This window comes from Taudactylus pleione, unplaced genomic scaffold (assembly GCF_031769625.1).
Source record: "Taudactylus pleione unplaced genomic scaffold, aTauple2 ptg000473l, whole genome shotgun sequence".
Lineage (NCBI taxonomy): Eukaryota > Metazoa > Chordata > Amphibia > Anura > Myobatrachidae > Taudactylus > Taudactylus pleione.
Window position 1 is genome coordinate 7,043,403 of NW_028284875.1, and position 18,381 is coordinate 7,061,783.

At 33.5% G+C, this 18,381-nt stretch overlaps 3 non-coding genes across 3 annotated transcripts; all 3 read left to right on the plus strand.

The window, feature by feature from the left end:
- The first annotated feature begins 12,450 nt into the window (after nt 1-12,450).
- TRNAI-UAU (transfer RNA isoleucine (anticodon UAU)) lies at nt 12,451-12,543 on the plus strand. The gene is given in 2 exon segments: nt 12,451-12,488; nt 12,508-12,543. It is a non-coding gene; the product is annotated as a tRNA-Ile (tRNA).
- Nucleotides 12,544-13,953: 1,410 nt separating this feature from the next.
- On the plus strand, nt 13,954-14,046 carry TRNAI-UAU (transfer RNA isoleucine (anticodon UAU)). Its single transcript is given in 2 exon segments — nt 13,954-13,991; nt 14,011-14,046. It is a non-coding gene; the product is annotated as a tRNA-Ile (tRNA).
- A 1,411-nt stretch (nt 14,047-15,457) lies between these two features.
- Nucleotides 15,458-15,550, plus strand: TRNAI-UAU (transfer RNA isoleucine (anticodon UAU)). The gene is given in 2 exon segments: nt 15,458-15,495; nt 15,515-15,550. It is a non-coding gene; the product is annotated as a tRNA-Ile (tRNA).
- Nucleotides 15,551-18,381: the final 2,831 nt, after the last annotated feature.

Below are 18,381 nucleotides of genomic sequence, written 5' to 3' on the forward strand. Positions count from 1 at the left end.
AAACAATGTTTACCTTTAAATATAGAGGACATGTGAGATTTAAATTATTTTAATTTAAAGATGCTGCATTTTTTGGTATTGTAGTGTATATTTTCCCTATGCAACATTAAAGTTACATATATCTATAGCAAATATTATTTAAGATAAATAAACAGGAATGATTTTACAATTTTGATTATATTGAACTGTACAACAATGGCATGAATTCATTGCAATATACACCTATGGATACATAAAACTGGGCAATAACACAAATGCACAATATAATTGATTACCTAATGATTAGAATATTACTTTTATTAGGTACTTTAGTATTGGGTGCAGTAGTTTAGTGGATTTAGAAAGTAACTAATTTAAAATTAATAAACCAAGTTAATTTACTTAGTAAACTCAATGCTAAAATCACTCAACTAAAAATTATGCACTTTGACCTTGCTCTCCTGTGGCGCAATCAGTCAGCGCGCGGAACTTATAAGACAGTATCTGTTGAGCAATGCCGAGGTTGAGAGTTCAAGCCTCACCTGGAGCAAATTTAATTTTTTTTCTAATGGAGTCAGTTAATGATTATCATCTGCTACCTGAACATCCGGATATGAAGGCAGAAAAAAAAACACAAACATGACTGTTTTTAAGGTACCAGTACACACATCTGCTTTGGTTCATATGCATTGTAAACATTACTTTAGTTAGTCCACAAAATGGAATGCAAAAGACTACCTCTTTATTGGTAAAAGAGTTGCATCAATCTATTTTGCTGCAATGTAACATGAGGGTCCACACTATTAGGGCTGGTTAGTACAATCACATTTCATGCTGGGATTTGTAAAGCAAAGAACACAAATAAACGGCTTTCCTATATCGCAACAATTAATGATTATACTAATGAAAAAATCAGTTTCACACAAAGATGTTACTAAGCCCCAGTGGCCTAATGGATAAGGCACTGGCCTCCTAAGCTGGTGTTTGTGGTTTCAAGTTATCTGGGGTGATAGGCTTTATTTCATCCATATAATTACTGGAGATGTTCCTTTTATTCTTGCTTGATACTGCACAAATGGCTCCACCAGAATCTTTTATCTGATTAACAATCCGGTACTATTCAGCTTGTAAAATTATGGCCCAGTATCTAAAAGCAGACATTTATCCTAATGACATTGTGGATTAGTTTCCTGAAAAGTTTACTATCACCTGGGACAGTGGCTTCAAGTCCCATCTAGGATGCATGTTCCTTTGTTGCTCATTCTCATTCTAGAAGTTATGCTTTTTTTCAATGCAGGTGACTGTCTTAATGGTATTGCATGAAATCCATATATACCAAAACATACCAATTAAGTTTTAATTGCAATTTAATATCAGAGTGGCTACAAAATAACAATGTCTATGGCAATTGCTGATGGGTTTCTTGAAGTCCTTTCATCCATGTCATCAAAGGGTAATTTTCTGCTTTTTATATTTCTTTGGACACTGACTTTACTGACACTGTAGGTGCTACAGACCAAGAAAACAATGTTTACCTTTAAATATAGAGGACATGTGAGATTTAAATTATTTTAATTTAAAGATGCTGCATTTTTTGGTATTGTAGTGTATATTTTCCCTATGCAACATTAAAGTTACATATATCTATAGCAAATATTATTTAAGATAAATAAACAGGAATGATTTTACAATTTTGATAATATTGAACTGTACAACAATGGCATGAATTCATTGCAATATACACCTATGGATACATAAAACTGGGCAATAACACAAATGCACAATATAATTGATTACCTTATGATTAGAATATTACTTTTATTAGGTACTTTAGTATTGGGTGCAGTAGTTTAGTGGATTTAAAAAGTAACTAATTTAAAATTAATAAACCAAGTTAATTTACTTAGTAAACTTGATGCTAAAATCACTCAACTAAAAATAATGCACTTTGACCATGCGCTCCTGTGGCGCAATCGGTCAGCGCGCGGAACTTATAAGACAGTATCTGTTGAGCAATGCAGAGGTTGTGAATTCAAGTCTCACCTGGAACAAAAGTAATTTTTTTCTAATGTCATCAGTTAATGATTATCATCTGCTACCTGAACATCCTGATATGAAGGCAGAAAAAAAAACACAAACATGACTGTTTTTAAGGTACCAGTACACACATCTTCTTTGGTTCATATGCACTGTAAACATTACTTTAGTTAGTCAACAAAATGGAATGCAAAAGACTACCTCTTTACTGGTAAAAGAGTTGCATCAATCTGTTTTGCTGCATTGTAACATGAGGGTCCACACTATTAGGTCTGGTTAGTACAATCACATTTCATGCTGGGATTTGTAAAGCAAAGAACACAAATAAACGGCTTTCCTATATCGCAACAATTAATGATTATACTAATGAAAAAATCAGTTTCACACAAAGATGTTACTAAGCCCCAGTGGCCTTTGGATAAGGCACTGGCCTCCTAAGTTGGTGTTTGTGGTTTCAAGTTATCTGGGGTGATAGGCTTTATTTCATCCATACAATTACTGGAGATGTTCCTTTTATTCTTGCTTGATACTGCACAAATGGCTCCACCAGAATGTTTTATCTGATTAACAATCCGGTACTATTCAGCTTGCAAAATTATGGCCCAGTATCTAAAAGCAGACATTTATCCTAATGACATTGTGGATTAGTTTCCTGAAAAGTTTACTATCACCTGGGACAGTGGCTTCAAGTCCCATCTAGGATGCATGTTCCTTTGTTGCTCATTCTCATTCTAGAAGTTATGCTTTTTTTCAATGCAGGTGACTGTCTTAATTGTATTGCATGAAATCCATATATACCAAAACATAACTATTAAGTTTTAATTGCAATTTAATATCAGAGTGGCTACAAAATAACAATGTCTATGGCAATTGCTGATGGGTTTCTTGAAGTCCTTTCATCCATGTCATCAAAAGGGTAATTTTCTGCTTTTTATATTTCTTTGGACACTGACTTTACTGACACTGTAGGTGCTACAGACCAAAAAAACAATGTTTACCTTTAAATATAGAGGACATGTGAGATTTAAATTATTTTAATTTAAAGATGCTGCATTTTTTGGTATTGTAGTGTATATTTTCCCTATGCAACATTAAAGTTACATATATCTATAGCAAATATAATTTAAGATAAATAAACAGGAATGATTTTACAATTTTGATAATATTGAACTGTACAACAATGGCATGAATTCATTGCAATATACACCTATGGATACATAAAACTAGGCAATAACACAAATGCACAATATAATTGATTACCTTATGATTATAATATTACTTTTATTAGGTACTTTAGTATTGGGTGCAGTAGTTTAGTGTATTTAAAAAGTAACTAATTTAAAATTAATAAACCAAGTTAATTTACTTAGAAAACTCGATTCTAAAATCACTCAACTAAAAATAATGCACTTTGACCATGCGCTCCTGTGGTGCAATCGGTCAGCGCGTGGTACTTGCAAGACAGTATCTGTTAAGCAATGCCGAGGTTGTGAGTTCAAGCTTCACCTGGAGCAAATGTAATTTTTTTTCTAATGTCATCAGTTAATGATTAACATCTGCTACCTGAACATCCTGATATGAAGGCAGAAAAAAAAACACAAACATGACTGTTTTTAAGGTACCAGTACACACATCTGCTTTGGTTCATATGCACTGTAAACATTACTTTAGTTAGTCCACAAAATGGAATGCAAAAGACTACCTCTTTATTGGTAAAAGAGTTGCATCAATCTGTTTTGCTGCAATGTAACATGAGGGTCCACACTATTAGGGCTGGTTAGTACAATCACATTTCATGCTGGGATTTGTAAAGCAAAGAACACAAATAAACGGCTTTCCTATATCGCAACAATTAGTGATTATACTAATGAAAAAATCAGTTTCACACAAAGATGTTACTAAGCCCCAGTGGCCTAATGGATAAGGCACTGGCCTCCTAAGCTGGTGTTTGTGGTTTCAAGTTATCTGGGGTGATAGGCTTTATTTCATCCATATAATTACTGGATATGTTCCCTTTATTCTTGCTTGATACTGCACAAATGGCTCCACCAGAAACTTTTATCTGCTTAACAATCCTGTACTGTACAGCTTGCAAAATTATGGCCCAGTATCTAAAAGCAGACATTTATCCTAATGACATTGTGGATTAGTTTCCTGAAAAGTTTACTATCACCTGGGACAGTGGCTTCAAGTCCCATCTAGGATGCATGTTCCTTTGTTGCTCATTCTCATTCTAGAAGTTATGCTTTTTTTCAATGCAGGTGACTGTCTTAATTGTATTGCATGAAATCCATATATACCAAAACATAACTATTAAGTTTTAATTGCAATTTAATATCAGAGTGGCTACAAAATAACAATGTCTATGGCAATTGCTGATGGGTTTCTTGAAGTCCTTTCATCCATGTCATCAAAAGGGTAATTTTCTGCTTTTTATATTTCTTTGGATACTGACTTTACTGACACTGTAGGTGCTACAGACCAAAAAAACAATGTTTACCTTTAAATATAGAGGACATGTGAGATTTAAATTATTTTAATTTAAAGATGCTGCATTTTTTGGTATTGTAGTGTATATTTTCCCTATGCAACATTAAAGTTACATATATCTATAGCAAATATTATTTAAGATAAATAAACAGGAATGATTTTACAATTTTGATAATATTGAACTGTACAACAATGGCATGAATTCATTGCAATATACACCTATGGATACATAAAACTGGGCAATAACACAAATGCACAATATAATTGATTACCTTATGATTAGAATATTACTTTTATTAGGTACTTTAGTATTGGGTGCAGTAGTTTAGTGGATTTAAAAAGTAACTAATTTAAAATTAATAAACCAAGTTAATTTACTTAGTAAACTCGATGCTAAAATCACTCAACTAAAAATAATGCACTTTGACCTTGCGCTCCTGTGGCGCAATCGGTCAGCACGCGGAACTTATAAGACAGTATCTGTTGAGCAATGCCGAGGTTGAGAGTTCAAGCCTCACCTGGAGCAAATGTAATTTTTTTTCTAATGTCGTCAGTTAATGATTATCATCTGCTACCTGAACATCCGGATATGAAGGCAGAAAAAAAAACACAAACATGACTATTTTTAAGGTACCAGTACACACATTTGCTTTGGTTCATATGCATTGTAAACATTACTTTAGTTAGTCCACAAAATGGAATGCAAAAGACTACCTCTTTATTGCTAAAAGAGTTGCATCAATCTATTTTGCTGCAATGTAGCATGAGGGTCCACACTATTAGGGCTGGTTAGTACAATCACATTTCATGCTGGGATTTGTAAAGCAAAGAACACAAATAAACGGCTTTCCTATATCGCAACAATTAATGATTATACAAATGAAAAAATCAGTTTCACACAAAGATGTTACTAAGCCCCAGTGGCCTAATGGATAAGGCACTGGCCTCCTAAGCTGGTGTTTGTGGTTTCAAGTTATCTGGGGTGATAGGCTTTATTTCATCCATATAATTACTGGAGATGTTCCTTTTATTCTTGCTTGATACTGCACAAATGGCTCCACCAGAAACTTTTATCTGATTAACAATCCGGTACTATTCAGCTTGCAAAATTATGGCCCAGTATCTAAAAGCAGACATTTATCCTGATGATATTGTGGATTAGTTTCCGGATAAGTTTACTATCACCTGGGACAGTGGCTTCAAGTCCCATCTAGGATGCATGTTCCTTTGTTGCTCATTCTCATTCTAGAAGTTATGCTTTTTTTCAATGCAGGTGACTGTCTTAATGGTATTGCATGAAATCCATATATACCAAAACATAACTATTAAGTTTTAATTGCAATTTAATATCAGAGTGGCTACAAAATAACAATGTCTATGGCAATTGCTGATGGGTTTCTTGAAGTCCTTTCATCCATGTCATCAAAAGGGTAATTTTCTGCTTTTTATATTTCTTTGGATACTGACTTTACTGACACTGTAGGTGCTACAGACCAAAAAAACAATGTTTACCTTTAAATATAGAGGACATGTGAGATTTAAATTATTTTAATTTAAAGATGCTGCATTTTTTGGTATTGTAGTGTATATTTTCCCTATGCAACATTAAAGTTACATATATCTATAGCAAATATTATTTAAGATAAATAAACAGGAATGATTTTACAATTTTGATAATATTGAACTGTACAACAATGGCATGAATTCATTGCAATATACACCTATGGATACATAAAACTGGGCAATAACACAAATGCACAATATAATTGATTACCTTATGATTAGAATATTACTTTTATTAGGTACTTTAGTATTGGGTGCAGTAGTTTAGTGGATTTAAAAAGTAACTAATTTAAAATTAATAAACCAAGTTAATTTACTTAGTAAACTCGATGCTAAAATCACTCAACTAAAAATAATGCACTTTGACCTTGCGCTCCTGTGGCGCAATCGGTCAGCACGCGGAACTTATAAGACAGTATCTGTTGAGCAATGCCGAGGTTGAGAGTTCAAGCCTCACCTGGAGCAAATGTAATTTTTTTTCTAATGTCGTCAGTTAATGATTATCATCTGCTACCTGAACATCCGGATATGAAGGCAGAAAAAAAAACACAAACATGACTGTTTTTAAGGTACCAGTACACACATCTGCTTTGGTTCATATGCACTGTAAACATTACTTTAGTTAGTCCACAAAATGGAATGCAAAAGACTACCTCTTTATTGGTAAAAGAGTTGCATCAATCTGTTTTGCTGCAATGTAACATGAGGGTCCACACTATTAGGGCTGGTTAGTACAATCACATTTCATGCTGGGATTTGTAAAGCAAAGAACACAAATAAACGGCTTTCCTATATCGCAACAATTAATGATTATACTAATGAAAAAATCAGTTTCACACAAAGATGTTACTAAGCCCCAGTGGCCTAATGGATAAGGCACTGGCCTCCTAAGCTGGTGTTTGTGGTTTCAAGTTATCTGGGGTGATAGGCTTTATTTCATCCATATAATTACTGGATATGTTCCCTTTATTCTTGCTTGATACTGCACAAATGGCTCCACCAGAAACTTTTATCTGCTTAACAATCCGGTACTGTACAGCTTGCAAAATTATGGCCCAGTATCTAAAAGCAGACATTTATCCTAATGACATTGTGGATTAGTTTCCTGAAAAGTTTACTATCACCTGGGACAGTGGCTTCAAGTCCCATCTAGGATGCATGTTCCTTTGTTGCTCATTCTCATTCTAGAAGTTATGCTTTTTTTCAATGCAGGTGACTGTCTTAATTGTATTGCATGAAATCCATATATACCAAAACATAACTATTAAGTTTTAATTGCAATTTAATATCAGAGTGGCTACAAAATAACAATGTCTATGGCAATTGCTGATGGGTTTCTAGAAGTCCTTTCATCCATGTCATCAAAAGGGTAATTTTCTGCTTTTTATATTTCTTTGGACACTGACTTTACTGACACTGTAGGTGCTACATACCAAAAAAACAATGTTTACCTTTAAATATAGAGGACATGTGAGATTTAAATTATTTTAATTTAAAGATGCTGCATTTTTTGGTATTGTAGTGTATATTTTCCCTATGCAACATTAAAGTTACATATATCTATAGCAAATATTATTTAAGATAAATAAACAGGAATGATTTTACAATTTTGATTATATTGAACTGTACAACAATGGCATGAATTCATTGCAATATACACCTATGGATACATAAAACTGGGCAATAACACAAATGCACAATATAATTGATTACCTAATGATTAGAATATTACTTTTATTAGGTACTTTAGTATTGGGTGCAGTAGTTTAGTGGATTTAGAAAGTAACTAATTTAAAATTAATAAACCAAATTAATTTACTTAGTAAACTCAATGCTAAAATCACTCAACTAAAAATAATGCACTTTGACCTTGCTCTCCTGTGGCGCAATCAGTCAGCGCGCTGAACTTATAAGACAGTATCTGTTGAGCAATGCCGAGGTTGAGAATTCAAGCCTCACCTGGAGCAAATGTAATTTTTTTTCTAATGGAGTCAGTTAATGATTATCATCTGCTACCTGAACATCAAGATATGAAGGCAGAAAAAAAAACACAAACATGACTGTTTTTAAGGTACCAGTACACACATCTGCTTTGGTTCATATGCATTGTAAACATTACTTTAGTTAGTCCACAAAATGGAATGCAAAAGACTACCTCTTTATTGGTAAAAGAGTTGCATCAATCTATTTTGCTGCAATGTAACATGAGGGTCCACACTATTAGGGCTGGTTAGTACAATCACATTTCATGCTGGGATTTGTAAAGCAAAGAACACAAATAAACGGCTTTCCTATATCGCAACAATTAATGATTATACTAATGAAAAAATCAGTTTCACACAAAGATGTTACTAAGCCCCAGTGGCCTAATGGATAAGGCACTGGCCTCCTAAGCTGGTGTTTGTGGTTTCAAGTTATCTGGGGTGATAGGCTTTATTTCATCCATATAATTACTGGAGATGTTCCTTTTATTCTTGCTTGATACTGCACAAATGGCTCCACCAGAATCTTTTATCTGATTAACAATCCGGTACTATTCAGCTTGTAAAATTATGGCCCAGTATCTAAAAGCAGACATTTATCCTAATGACATTGTGGATTAGTTTCCTGAAAAGTTTACTATCACCTGGGACAGTGGCTTCAAGTCCCATCTAGGATGCATGTTCCTTTGTTGCTCATTCTCATTCTAGAAGTTATGCTTTTTTTCAATGCAGGTGACTGTCTTAATGGTATTGCATGAAATCCATATATACCAAAACATAACTATTAAGTTTTAATTGCAATTTAATATCAGAGTGGCTACAAAATAACAATGTCTATGGCAATTGCTGATGGGTTTCTTGAAGTCCTTTCATCCATGTCATCAAAGGGTAATTTTCTGCTTTTTATATTACTTTGGACACTGACTTTACTGACAATTTAGGTGCTACAGACCAAAAAAACAATGTTTACCTTTAAATATAGAGCACATGTGAGATTTAAATTATTTTTATTTAAAGATACTGCATTTTTTGGTATTGTAGTGTATATTTTCCCTATGTAACATTAAAGTTGCATATATCTATAGCAAATATTATTTAAGATAAATAAACAGGAATTGTTTTACAATTTTGATAATATTGAACTGTACAACAATGGCATGAATTCATTGCAATATACACCTATGGATACATAAAACTGGGCAATAACACAAATGCACAATATAATTGATTACCTTATGATTAGAATATTAGTTTTATTAGGTACTTTAGTATTGGGTGCAGTAGTTTAGTGGATTTAAAAAGTAACTAATTTAAAATTAATAAACCAAGTTAATTTACTTAGTCAAATCGATGCTAAAATCACTCAACTAAAAATAATGCACTTTGACCATGCGCTCCTGTGGCGCAATCGGTCAGCGCGCGGAACTTATAAGACAGTATCTTTTGAGCAATGCCGAGGTTGTGAGTTCAAGCCTCACCTGCAGCAAATGTATTTTTTTTTTCTAATGTCATCAGTTAATGATTATCATCTGCTACCTGAACATCCTGATATGAAGGCAGAAAAAAAAACACAAACATGACTGTTTTTAAGGTACCAGTAAACACATCTGCTTTGGTTCATATGCACTGTAAACATTACTTTAGTTAGTCAACAAAATGGAACGCAAAAGACTACCTCTTTATTGGTAAAAGAGTTGCATCAATCTGTTTTGCTGCAATGTAACATGAGGGTCCACACTATTAGGGCTGGTTAGTACAATCACATTTCATGCTGGGATTTGTAAAGCAAAGAACACAAATAAACGGCTTTCCTATATCGCAACAATTAGTGATTATACTAATGAAAAAATCAGTTTCACACAAAGATGTTACTAAGCCCCAGTGGCCTAATGGAAAAGGCACTGGCCTCCTAAGCTGGTGTTTGTGGTTTCAAGTTATCTGGGGTGATAGGCTTTGTTTCATCCATATAATTACTGGAGATGTTCCCTTTATTCTTGCTTGATACTGCACAAATGGCTCCACCAGAAACTTTTATCTGCTTAACAATCCGGTACTGTACAGCTTGCAAAATTATGGCCCAGTATCTAAAAGCAGACATTTATCCTAATGACATTGTGGATTAGTTTCCTGAAAAGTTTACTATCACCTGGAACAGTGGCTTCAAGTCCCATCTAGGATGCATGTTCCTTTGTTGCTCATTCTCATTCTAGAAGTTATGCTTTTTTTCAATGCAGGTGACTGTCTTAATGGTATGGCATGAAATCCATATATACCAAAACATACCTATTAAGTTTTAATTGCAATTTAATATCAGAGTGGCTACAAAATAACAATGTCTATGGCAATTGCTGATGGGTTTCTTGAAGTCCTTTCATCCATGTCATCAAAAGGGTAATTTTCTGCTTTTTATATTTCTTTGGACACTGACTTTACTGACAATTTAGGTGCTACAGACCAAAAAAACAATGTTTACCTTTTAAATATAGAGCACATGTGAGATTTAAATAATTTTTATTTAAAGATGCTGCATTTTTTGGTATTGTAGTGTATATTTTCCCTATGCAACATTAAAGTTGCATATATCTATAGCAAATATTATTTAAGATAAATAAACAGGAATCATTTTACAATTGTGATAATATTAAACTGTACAACAATGGCATGAATTCATTGCAATATACACCTATGGATACATAAAACTGGGCAATAACACAAATGCACAATATAACTAATTACCTTATGATTAGAATATTAGTTTTATTAGGTACTTTAGTATTGGGTGCAGTAGTTTAGTGGATTTAAAAAGTAACTAATTTAAAATTAATAAACCAAGTTAATTTACATAGTCAACTCGATGCTAAAATCACTCAACTAAAAATAATGCGCTTTGACCATGCGCTCCTGTGGCGCAATCGGTCAGCTCGCGGAACTTATAAGACAGTATCTTTTGAGCAATGCCGAGGTTGTGAGTTCAAGCCTCACCTGGAGCAAATGTAATTTTTTTTCTAATGTCGTCAGTTAATGATTATCATCTGCTACCTGAACATCCGGATATGAAGGCAGAAAAAAAAACACAAACATGACTGTTTTTAAGGTACCAGTACACACATCTGCTTTGGTTCATATGCATTGTAAACATTACTTTAGTTAGTCCACAAAATGGAATGCAAAAGACTACCTCTTTATTGGTAAAAGAGTTGCATCAATCTATTTTGCTGCAATGTAACATGAGGGTCCACACTATTAGGGCTGGTTAGTACAATCACATTTCATGCTGGGATTTGTAAAGCAAAGAACACAAATAAAAGGCTTTCCTATATCGCAACAATTAATGATTATACTAATGAAAAAATCAGTTTCACACAAAGATGTTACTAAGCCCCCGTTGCCTAATGGATAAGGCACTGGCCTCCTAAGCTGGTGTTTGTGGTTTCAAGTTATCTGGGGTGATAGGCTTTATTTCATCCATATAATTACTGGAGATGTTCCTTTTATTCTTACTTGATACTGCACAAATGGCTCCACCAGAATCTTTTATCTGATTAACAATCCGGTACTATTCAGCTTGTAAAATTATGGCCCAGTATCTAAAAGCAGACATTTATCCTAATGACATTGTGGATTCGTTTCCTGAAAAGTTTACTATCACCTGGGACAGTGGCTTCAAGTCCCATCTAGGATGCATGTTCCTTTGTTGCTCATTCTCATTCTAGAAGTTATGCTTTTTTTCAATGCAGGTGACTGTCTTAATGGTATTGCATGAAATCCATATATACCAAAACATACCAATTAAGTTTTAATTGCAATTTAATATCAGAGTGGCTACAAAATAACAATGTCTATGGCAATTGCTGATGGGTTTCTTGAAGTCCTTTCATCCATGTCATCAAAAGGGTAATTTTCTGCTTTTTATATTTCTTTGGACACTGACTTTACTGACAATTTAGGTGCTACAGACCAAAAAAACAATGTTTACCTTTAAATATAGAGCACATGTGAGATTTAACTTATTTTTATTTAAAGATACTGCATTTTTTAGTATTGTAGTGTATATTTTCCCTATGCAACATTAAAGTTGCATATATCTATAGCAAATATTATTTAAGATAAATAAACAGGAATTGTTTTACAATTTTGATAATATTGAACTGTACAACAATGGCATGAATTCATTGCAATATACACCTATGGATACATAAAACTGGGCAATAACACAAATGCACAATATAATTGATTACCTTATGATTAGAATATTACTTTTATTAGGTACTTTAGTATTGGGTGCAGTAGTTTAGTGGATTTAAAAAGTAACTAATTTAAAATTAATAAACCAAGTTAATTTACTTAGTCAAATCGATTCTAAATTCACTCAACTAAAAATAATGTGCTTTCACCATGTGCTCCTGTGGTGCAATCAGTCAGCGCGCGGTACTTATAAGACAGTATCTGTTGAGCAATGCCGAGGTTGTGAGTTCAAGCCTCACCTGGAGCAAATGTAATTTTTTTTTCTAATGTCATCAGTTAATGATTATCATCTGCTACCTGAACATCCTGATATGAAGGCAGAAAAAAAAACACAAACATGACTGTTTTTAAGGTACCAGTACACACATCTGCTTTGGTTCATATGCACTGTAAACATTACTTTAGTTAGTCAACAAAATGGAATGCAAAAGGCTACCTCTTTACTGGTAAAAGAGTTGCATCAATCTGTTTTGCTGCAATGTAACATGAGGGTCCACACTATTAGGGCTGGTTAGTACAATCACATTTCATGCTGGGATTTGTAAAGCAAAGAACACAAATAAAAGGCTTTCCTATATCGCAACAATTAATGATTATACTAATGAAAAAATCAGTTTCACACAAAGATGTTACTAAGCCCCCGTGGCCTAATGGATAAGGCACTGGCCTCCTAAGCTGGTGTTTGTGGTTTCAAGTTATCTGGGGTGATAGGCTTTATTTCATCCATATAATTACTGGAGATGTTCCTTTTATTCTTACTTGATACTGCACAAATGGCTCCACCAGAATCTTTTATCTGATTAACAATCCGGTACTATTCAGCTTGTAAAATTATGGCCCAGTATCTAAAAGCAGACATTTATCCTAATGACATTGTGGATTAGTTTCCTGAAAAGTTTACTATCACCTGGGACAGTGGCTTCAAGTCCCATCTAGGATGCATGTTCCTTTGTTGCTCATTCTCATTCTAGAAGTTATGCTTTTTTCCAATGCAGGTGACTGTCTTAATGGTATTGCATGAAATCCATATATACCAAAACATACCAATTAAGTTTTAATTGCAATTTAATATCAGATTGGCTACAAAATAACAATGTCTATGGCAATTGCTGATGGGTTTCTTGAAGTCCTTTCATCCATGTCATCAAAAGGGTAATTTTCTGCTTTTTATATTTCTTTGGACACTGACTTTACTGACAATTTAGGTGCTACAGACCAAAAAAACAATGTTTACCTTTAAATATAGAGCACATGTGAGATTTAACTTATTTTTATTTAAAGATACTGTATTTTTTGGTATTGTAGTGTATATTTTCCCTATGCAACATTAAAGTTGCATATATCTATAGCAAATATTATTTAAGATAAATAAACAGGAATTGTTTTACAATTTTGATAATATTTAACTGTACAACAATGGCATGAATTCATTGCAATATACACCTATGGATACATAAAACTGGGCAATAACACAAATGCACAATATAATTGATTACCTTATGATTAGAATATTACTTTTATTAGGTACTTTAGTATTGGGTGCAGTAGTTTAGTGGATTTAAAAAGTAACTAATTTAAAATTAATAAACCAAGTTAATTTACTTAGTCAACTCGATTCTAAAATCACTCAACTAAAAATAATTTGCTTTCACCATGCGCTCCTGTGGTGCAATCGGTCAGCGCGCGGTACTTATAAGACAGTATCTGTTGAGCAATGCCGAGGTTGTGAGTTCAAGCCTCACCTGGTGCAAATGTAATTTTTTTTTCTAATGTCATCAGTTAATGATTGTCATCTGCTACCTGAACATCCTGATATGAAGGCAGAAAAAAAAACACAAACATGACTGTTTTTAAGGTACCAGTACACACATCTGCTTTGGTTCATATGCACTGTAAACATTACTTTAGTTAGTCAACAAAATGGAATGCAAAAGACTACCTCTTTACTGGTAAAAGAGTTGCATCAATCTGTTTTGCTGCAATGTAACATGAGGGTCCACACTATTAGGTCTGGTTAGTACAATCACATTTCATGCTGGGATTAGTAAAGCAAAGAACACAAATAAACGGCTTTCCTATATCGCAACAATTAGTGATTATACTAATGAAAAAATCAGTTTCACACAAAGATGTTACTAAGCCCCAGTGGCCTAATGGATAAGGCACTGGCCTCCTAAGCTGGTGTTTGTGGTTTCAAGTTATCTGTGGTGATAGGCTTTATTTCATCCATATAATTACTGGATATGTTCCCTTTATTCTTGCTTGATACTGCACAAATGGCTCCACCAGAAACTTTTATCTGCTTAACAATCCGGTACTGTACAGCTTGCAAAATTATGGCCCAGTATCTAAAAGCAGACATTTATCCTAATGACATTGTGGATTAGTTTAATGAAAAGTTTACTATCACCTGGAACAGTGGCTTCAAGTCCCATCTAGGATGCATGTTCCTTTGTTGCTCATTCTCATTCTAGAAGTTATGCTTTTTTTCAATGCAGGTTACTGTCTTAATGGTATTGCATGAAATCCATATATACCAAAACATACCTATTAAGTTTTAATTGCAATTTAATATCAGAGTGGCTACAAAATAACAATGTCTATGGCAATTGCTGATGGGTTTCTTGAAGTCCTTTCATCCATGTCATCAAAAGGGTAATTTTCTGCTTTTTATATTTCTTTGGACACTGACTTTACTGACAATTTAGGTGCTACAGACCAAAAAAACAATGTTTACCTTTTAAATATAGAGCACATGTGAGATTTAAATTATTTTTATTTAAAGATGCTGCATTTTTTGGTATTGTAGTGTATATTTTCCCTATGCAACATTAAAGTTGCATATATCTATAGCAAATATTATTTAAGATAAATAAACAGGAATTATTTTACAATTTTGATAATATTAAACTGTACAACAATGGCATGAATTCATTGCAATATACACCTATGGATACATAAAACTGGGCAATAACACAAATGCACAATATAACTAATTACCTTATGATTAGAATATTAGTTTTATTAGGTACTTTAGTATTGGGTGCAGTAGTTTAGTGGATTTAAAAAGTAACTAATTTAAAATTAATAAACCAAGTTAATTTACATAGTCAACTCGATGCTAAAATCACTCAACTAAAAATAATGCGCTTTGACCATGCGCTCCTGTGGCGCAATCGGTCAGCGTGCGGAACTTATAAGACAGTATCTTTTGAGCAATGCCGAGGTTGTGAGTTCAAGCCTCACCTGGAGCAAATGTAATTTTTTTTCTAATGTCGTCAGTTAATGATTATCATCTGCTACCTGAACATCCGGATATGAAGGCAGAAAAAAAAACACAAACATGACTGTTTTTAAGGTACCAGTACACACATCTGCTTTGGTTCATATGCATTGTAAACATTACTTTAGTTAGTCCACAAAATGGAATGCAAAAGACTACCTCTTTATTGGTAAAAGAGTTGCATCAATCTATTTTGCTGCAATGTAACATGAGGGTCCACACTATTAGGGCTGGTTAGTACAATCACATTTCATGCTGGGATTTGTAAAGCAAAGAACACAAATAAAAGGCTTTCCTATATCGCAACAATTAATGATTATACTAATGAAAAAATCAGTTTCACACAAAGATGTTACTAAGCCCCCGTGGCCTAATGGATAAGGCACTGGCCTCCTAAGCTGGTGTTTGTGGTTTCAAGTTATCTGGGGTGATAGGCTTTATTTCATCCATATAATTACTGGAGATGTTCCTTTTATTCTTACTTGATACTGCACAAATGGCTCCACCAGAATCTTTTATCTGATTAACAATCCGGTACTATTCAGCTTGTAAAATTATGGCCCAGTATCTAAAAGCAGACATTTATCCTAATGACATTGTGGATTAGTTTCCTGAAAAGTTTACTATCACCTGGGACAGTGGCTTCAAGTCCCATCTAGGATGCATGTTCCTTTGTTGCTCATTCTCATTCTAGAAGTTATGCTTTTTTCCAATGCAGGTGACTGTCTTAATGGTATTGCATGAAATCCATATATACCAAAACATACCAATTAAGTTTTAATTGCAATTTAATATCAGATTGGCTACAAAATAACAATGTCTATGGCAATTGCTGATGGGTTTCTTGAAGTCCTTTCATCCATGTCATCAAAAGGGTAATTTTCTGCTTTTTATATTTCTTTGGACACTGACTTTACTGACAATTTAGGTGCTACAGACCAAAAAAACAATGTTTACCTTTAAATATAGAGCACATGTGAGATTTAACTTATTTTTATTTAAAGATACTGCATTTTTTGGTATTGTAGTGTATATTTTCCCTATGCAACATTAAAGTTGCATATATCTATAGCAAATATTATTTAAGATAAATAAACAGGAATTGTTTTACAATTTTGATAATATTGAACTGTACAACAATGGCATGAATTCATTGCAATATACACCTATGGATACATAAAACTGGGCAATAACACAAATGCACAATATAATTGATTACCTTATGATTAGAATATTACTTTTATTAGGTACTTTAGTATTGGGTGCAGTAGTTTAGTGGATTTAAAAAGTAACTCATTTAAAATTAATAAACCAAGTTAATTTACTTAGTCAACTCGATTCTAAAATCACTCAACTAAAAATAATGTGCTTTCACCATGCGCTCCTGTGGTGCAATCGGTCAGCGCGCGGTACTTATAAGACAGTATCTGTTGAGCAATGCCGAGGTTGTGAGTTCACGCCTCACCTGGAGCAAATGTAATTTTTTTTTCTAATGTCATCAGTTAATGATTATCATCTGCTACCTGAACATCCTGATATGAAGGCAGAAAAAAAAACACAAACATGACTGTTTTTAAGGTACCAGTACACACATCTGCTTTGGTTCATATGCACTGTAAACATTACTTTAGTTAGTCAACAAAATGGAATGAAAAAGGCTACCTCTTTACTGGTAAAAGAGTTGCATCAATCTGTTTTGCTGCAATGTAACATGAGGGTCCACACTATTAGGGCTGGTTAGTACAATCACATTTCATGCTGGGATTTGTAAAGCAAAGAACACAAATAAAAGGCTTTCCTATATCGCAACAATTAATGATTATACTAATGAAAAAATCAGTTTCACACAAAGATGTTACTAAGCCCCCGTGGCCTAATGGATAAGGCACTGGCCTCCTAAGCTGGTGTTTGTGGTTTCAAGTTATCTGGGGTGATAGGCTTTATTTCATCCATATAATTACTGGAGATGTTCCTTTTATTCTTACTTGATACTGCACAAATGGCTCCACCAGAATCTTTTATCTGATTAACAATCTGGTACTATTCAGCTTGTAAAATTATGGCCCAGTATCTAAAAGCAGACATTTATCCTAATGACATTGTGGATTAGTTTCCTGAAAAGTTTACTATCACCTGGGACAGTGGCTTCAAGTCCCATCTAGGATGCATGTTCCTTTGTTGCTCATTCTCATTCTAGAAGTTATGCTTTTTTTCAATGCAGGTGACTGTCTTAATGGTATTGCATGAAATCCATATATACCAAAACATACCAATTAAGTTTTAATTGCAATTTAATATCAGAGTGGCTACAAAATAACAATGTCTATGGCAATTGCTGATGGGTTTCTTGAAGTCCTTTCATCCATGTCATCAAAAGGGTAATTTTTTGCTTTTTATATTTCTTTGGACACTGACTTTACTGACAATTTAGGTGCTACAGACCAAAAAAACAATGTTTACCTTTAAATATAGAGCACATGTGAGATTTAACTTATTTTTATTTAAAGATACTGCATTTTTTAGTATTGTAGTGTATATTTTCCCTATGCAACATTAAAGTTGCATATATCTATAGCAAATATTATTTAAGATAAATAAACAGGAATTGTTTTACAATTTTGATAATATTGAACTGTACAACAATGGCATGAATTCATTGCAATATACACCTATGGATACATAAAACTGGGCAATAACACAAATGCACAATATAATTGATTACCTTATGATTAGAATATTACTTTTATTAGGTACTTTAGTATTGGGTGCAGTAGTTTAGTGGATTTAAAAAGTAACTAATTT